This window comes from Carlito syrichta, unplaced genomic scaffold (genome assembly GCF_000164805.1).
Source record: "Carlito syrichta isolate Samal-C Ts95f unplaced genomic scaffold, Tarsius_syrichta-2.0.1 Scaffold92632, whole genome shotgun sequence".
Taxonomy (NCBI): Eukaryota; Metazoa; Chordata; class Mammalia; order Primates; family Tarsiidae; genus Carlito; species Carlito syrichta.
Window position 1 is genome coordinate 46,339 of NW_007036728.1, and position 6,162 is coordinate 52,500.

The following is a 6,162-nucleotide window of genomic DNA, read 5'->3' on the forward strand; positions in this document are numbered from 1 at the left end:
TGAAGTAGGGTCCGAGCAATTAAATAACAACCCACCGACTTAATTTTAACAAAGGAGAAGTTTATTAGTCAAGGCTCTGTCAGCTGGTGACCACTTGCAAGAAGAGAATTCCAAGCAAGACAGCCCCGAGCCCCCGCTCAGAGCTCCCTTAAGTAGTTCTAGCTTACATCTTGGTTAGCTAAAGTTAGAGTTGGACATTTTCCAGAGCTCTTATCACAATATTCTACGGACATCAGCAAGCTAGCGAGTTTACAGAAGCAGATGTGCTAATTAGACAGGTGTAGTGGGTAAGGATACAATTTATCTTGCAATGTTTACAGAGGAGAAACCTTCAAAGAAAAACCTCCAGGAAGGGAGCAACGCCTGTTTCAAGGCTGGAGCCATTTCTTTCATCCCCCCCTTACAATCCCAAGGGCAGAGGCTGCTTCTTTTCCCTTTCACAAGGCCAAGAAGGTGGTGAGCCCTCATTTGAAAAGAAGCCCAGGAATTTCGGCACGGGCAGACATCCAGCACAAAAGGGCCCTGCCCTGCTTTGTGGAAAGGCCTCTACATCCAGTCACAGCGATAAAAAGCTGTCCTCTCTAAGTAGCTGAAGTGCCTCCTGTGACTGACTCATTCACCCAGGCCTCAAATGCCAAACAGTCACTCAGCTGCTGACACCAGTCCCCAAAGTAGACCTGGTAAGAACCAGGGAAGAAGCAGAGTCTGTCGGCCCAGGCTAAGCCACAGCTCCGGCAAAGGGGATGGCCCCACTCTGAGACTGCCTCTCCTTTGGTCAGGGGTCAATACTGTCACCACGTGGGTGAGGCGCAAGAAGTTTTAGCTGGCGGTACTCACATACGACGTGGCTCCCGTCAAGCCGGCTGTCTTCCTGACCACCCTGCGTCATAAGATGGGGACCCTCTGGAGCTGTCGAGAGGAAGGCCAGACTGGGCAGCCGGTCCACAGAAGACTTTGCCCACACTCACCTCCACTCAGGTGACAGGAAGACAGCAAAGCTCCAGCTAGGCTGGTGGACCAATAGCAACCACAGGCATGACAAGACCCATCGCCACTAGGGAGGCGACATCCCCGGTCTGAAATCTGTGACTTTGCATTGCCAAACTGGAAAAGGTAAAGCCTAGCGAACCTGCCACTAAACTGGGCTAAATACGCCTTGTTGTGTTTTCTGTATGTAAAAATAAAAATTCTTCGGGAAAAAAAAGACGCAGAGAGAGAGAAACATCTTGGGAGAGAGTCACCCAGGCCCAAGTGGGTGAGGCCAAACCCCTGGATGAGCTCCTGACCTAAAGGGACTCCAAACAGGTGGGATCCTTTCTGGTAACGTTTTGCATTTTGGATCCATTATGTGCAAACGAATTGTCCCCCAAACTTAGAATCGTGAACAAGAGCACTTTTTATCTCATGACATTCCCAAGTCAGGAATTTGGGTGTGGATTTGCAGGGTCTTTCCAAGAAGGGCCACTCAGGGTGTCTCTCGCCTGCGGCTTCACAGTCCTGGGTCTGGGTCCCTGCTCACCTCCAATGTCTGTTTCACATTCTGTAAGCTTCCAGCAAGACCTTTCCAAGACTACACATCTCAGCACGGGAAGTTTCTTTGCTCACTTTTAAAGTCTGAGTATTTGGGTGGGTTTCGGGGTTTTAAATTTAAAAAAAAAATTTTTGAGTCAGAGTCTCACTCTGTCACCCAGGCTGGAATGCAGTGGCACACTCACGGTCACCACAGCCCCAACCTGCTGGGTTTAGGTAATTCTTTCACCTCAACCTTCCAAAGAGCTGGAACTACAGGCATGCACCACCATGCCCTGCTAACTTTGTGATTTATTGTAGAGATGAGGTCTCCCCGTGTTGCCCAGGCTGGTCTCGCACCCCTGAGCTCAGGCAATCCTCTCGCCTCCGCTTCCCAAAGTGCTGGGATGACAGGCCTGAGCCACCACGCCCGGCCTGAGTATTTTGCACAATCAAAACCCTCTCAACGCAAAAACTCTGCACCAGGAAGCCAACCCTCTCGGACCGTGCTGGCTGAGGGCCAGAGCCTGAGCCACCGTGTCCTGCACACTCACTCTTCCAGCCGCTGCTCTTCCTTCGACACCTTCCCATTGTTACCCTGTGGGTGTGGATGTGGGAACGAGACTCAGCGGAACCCAAGCTGCTGAAGCAATTCTGCCCCTCAAACCAGAGCACACCCTGGGGACCACAGGACCAGGCTGGTGACTCTGACTCCCTCGCAGGCTCCTCTGGCTGGAACTCAGATGTGCCGCCAAGGGCCGTCAAGAGGCCACGCAGGATGTGGGCTCATCTCTGGCTCTCCTGCTGGGCACAGCTGCCCTCGTCCTAAACCTTGCAGGAACTGCAGAGTGTGAATAAGACAACTGGTCAGTCAAGCCTGTGGAGAGCCCGAGACTCACCCTGCTCCTGTTGCCTTGAAAGACAGTGCAGGAAACTATGCCGGGGGGAGGGAGATGGGATTAACAGTCGCAAATATCTGTCTGGGGACGGGGAAACAACTCTTATCAACAGGGTGCCTGAATGAAGCGTAATTGTATACCTAACCCTTAACTGTACCCCACAAAACCATAATAAAAATATTTAAAAAAAAAGAAAAAGAGTGCAGCAAGTATCCTCCATCCTGGAATCGATGTCAGCTTCCAGGAACTCCAGGGCTTAACTTGCTTGCCTCCTGGTTGTCAGCCCTGAGTAGTTCATCAATGTTCTTTTTACTTGTTTGCTCTTGCACCTCTCCTCTGTTGCCTTCATGGTCGTTCACACCCACTGAAACCCGTCTCCTACTTGATATTCTCACCACCACACCACCATACCTACCCCTTCTCTCCCCTTTCCCTCATCGAGAAAACACGGTGCTTTCAAATTCTAACAGACCATAGATTTTTTTTTCTTCCGCCTACCCAAACATCACGTCCTCAACTCCACATTAGAACTAAAAATATATGTTCATCTCAGAACCACAGAATTCAATTACTTAAAATAAAACAGTGTCTAGCCAGATGCAGTGGTGCACAGCTATAATCCCAGCTCTTTGGGAGGTGGAGGCAGGAGACAGCTTGAGGCCAAGAGTTCAAGACCAGTCTGGGCAACATAGTGAGACCCTGATTGTATTTTATTTAAAAAGAAAAGACAAGGCAGAAAGAAAACAGAGTGGCCTTGTCCTCCACCTCTGCTCTGCTGGCATCGCCCAGCTCTTGTCAGCCTCTACTGGCAGTGTCCCTGAGACCCAGCATCATGCCTTTGATTAAGCTGCAGAGTTCTGATGGAGAAATATTTGAAGTTGATGTGGAAATTGCTAAACAATCGGTAGCTATCAAGACCCTCTTGGAAGATTTGGAACTGGACAATAAAGGAGATGATGACCCAGTTCTCCTTCCAAATGCCAGTGCAGCAATTTTTTTTTTTTTTTTTGAGTTGGAATCTTATTCCATTGCTCAGGCTGGAGTGCAGTGGCATGCTCCCAGTCACCCCAGTGTTGACCTGCTGGGCTCCGGCGATCTTTCCACCTCAGCCTTCTAAGTAGCCGGAACTACAGGTGCACACTATCATGCCCGGCTAATTTGTGATTTATTGTAGAGATGAGATCTCACCAAGTTGCCCAGCTGGTCTCGAACCTGCAGGCTCAGGCAATCCACTCCCCTTGACCTCCTAAAGTGCTAGGATTTGCGGGGCTCCCACCCTGCAAGGGTTGTGAGATTTCCTGAAGGAGAGACAGATAGGTGAAGGACGAAAATATTATACCCGGACACCTGCTTCCTGAACAGATGACAATTTAATGTTAGTTAACACAGAGCTTTTATACCATTCGTAAAGAGGCAAGACAAAGAAAATTCCTTCACGTACATATCCTCTAGAAGTTACCACCATCTAGTGGTCTTAGCAACAAACAAGCCAAGAACCCTGTAAACATTCAGACAATGAGTCTTATCCATAAGGCCAAAGATGATAGTTTTAGTCCAAAGTCCCGAATTACAGTCCTTGAACTGTCACCAGAAAGTTTCCAAGTGTAAAGTTCTTCATGTAGCAGTAGTTTTCCTTCTGGGGTTTTATGGCCTTCAGAGTTCTGTAATCGCCTTTCTTGTCCAGGTGTCTTCGTTACTTTTCTCTTATCCTGCAGTGCTTGTTTCTAAAGAGAACTCAAAAGAAGCTTTTAGTAATGTTTCCCAGACCCCCAAGGTTACTTTCTGTCTTTAGCTAAGTTATCATAAAAGTGTCTGATTAGTATATTATGAGTTCAGTGAAAACCCACTTTATAAATGTTAACTTAGAGTTTTAACTATTGAATTAAGTAAAAACCTTAACAATTAATCTTTATCCTAAGTCAGTGAAAACAGTGTTATAAATCAACTACATAACTCCTAGATAAGTGTTAGAACTTATAATGAATTCATAATGAACTTACTATAAACTTGTGTTTCTAAAAAATCTTATGTCTAAACACTAAACGACATAATCCTAAATCAAATAAGGAGTGAATATACTTATATCATTTATTACTTAAGCAATATCTAGCAACTTATAACCAAGTGAAAGAAAGCATTCTTGGTGTGCTTCAGAGTTTAACCCTTGCATATGTTAGAAAAGGCCAAAAGGCATAGTGGGAAATGGAAAAATGAACAATGACATTCCTAGGTTAACTGTGAGTACTTTGCATAAACATGCCATTTTCTTCTTCCACGACTGCACAGAATTTCTTCAGCTGTACCAACAGCAAAGACGGAAGACAGAAGGGCCTCAGCTGCCAGGACTCGCTTTGCGGCCGGGGGTCCTCAGCGCACCTGGACTTTGTTAATCAGGCAGGCCTCCAAGGCTGGCTCCCAACAGGGATTACGGGCTAAGTCACTGAGCCTGGCCAATTTTTTAAAAGGCCATTCAGTGGTGCACCCACCACAAGGATGACCCTCCTCCTCCTAGGATGATGAAAACAACAAAAAAAGTGAACAGATAATATCCCAGTTTGGGACCAAGAATTCCTGAAAGTTGATCAAGGAACACTATCTGAATTCGTTCTGGCTGCAAACGACATAGACGTTAGAGGTTGGCTTGAGGTTGCATGCAAGACAGTCCTCAACAGAATAAAGGGGAAAACTCCTGAGGAAATTTGCAAGACCTTCAAGACGAGAAACGACTTTACTGAAGAGGAGGAAGCTCAGGTATGCAAAGAGAACCAGTGGTGTGAAGAGAAGTGAAATGTTGTGCCTGACACTAACACGGCAAGGACTGCTCCAAATACTAGTTGCACTGCTCTGTTTATAATTGTTAACAACTTTTTTTTTGAAAGCAGGATTTATTGAGAGTACAGAAAAGCTCCCACAGTGGTAGGGGATCCGAAGGGGTTACCCTAGTTGTTAATATTAAACAAACAGTAGACAAATGCAGCAATGAACCAGCTTTATTAGCAGAATATTGTCCTCATTGCATGTGTAATTTGAGTAGATTCCAAGCCTGTGGCTGAGTTTCTTCTAAAACGATTGAAAGTTTCTTTTTTAACTTTTTATTTTGAACATGTGGGGTACAATTCAGGGTTAGGTATACAAATGGCCATTATGCAGGTACCCTTGTTGATCAAGTATGCCCCCCACCCCAGCAATTTCCCACTACTGCCAATCCTTCTTATAGCATTATGGTAATTGTTCATGGTCCGCTTATGAGTGAGAACATGTGGTATTCAGTTCTTTGTTTCTGTGATAGATCACTCAGTATTATAGACTCTAAGTCCATCCAAGTTGCTGCAAAGTTCATCATTTTGTCCTTCCTTATGGCTGCATAATATTCCATTGTGTTATATGTACATTTTCTTCAAATCCAGTCCTCTTTCAGTGGGCTTTCAGTTGGCTCCATGTTTTTGCTATTGTGAATAATGCTGCAGTAAACATGCGTGTGCAGGTATCTTTTTCATAGAGTGATTTGAGTTCCTCTGGGTATATTCCCAGTAGGGGGATTGTGGTGTCATATGGAAGGTTGATTTTAAGATCTTTTAGGAATCCCCAAATTGTTTTCCACAGAGGTTGTACTCGTTGACACTACCAACAACAGTGTAGAAGCGTTCCCTTTTCCTCACATCAAAAGTTTCTTTTTTCCTTGCTCTGAATAAAACTGGACTGTGGGTTCTCTATAGAAAGTGGCATTTGGAGCTTTCCTTCTTTGCTGTAAAAC

The 6,162-nt window shown here is 45.7% G+C and overlaps 1 pseudogene; it reads left to right on the forward strand.

Annotated features, from left to right (window-relative positions):
* Positions 1-3,240: 3,240 nt before the first annotated feature.
* On the forward strand, positions 3,241-5,195 carry LOC103263004 (annotated as a pseudogene).
* The last annotated feature ends 967 nt before the right edge of the window (positions 5,196-6,162 follow it).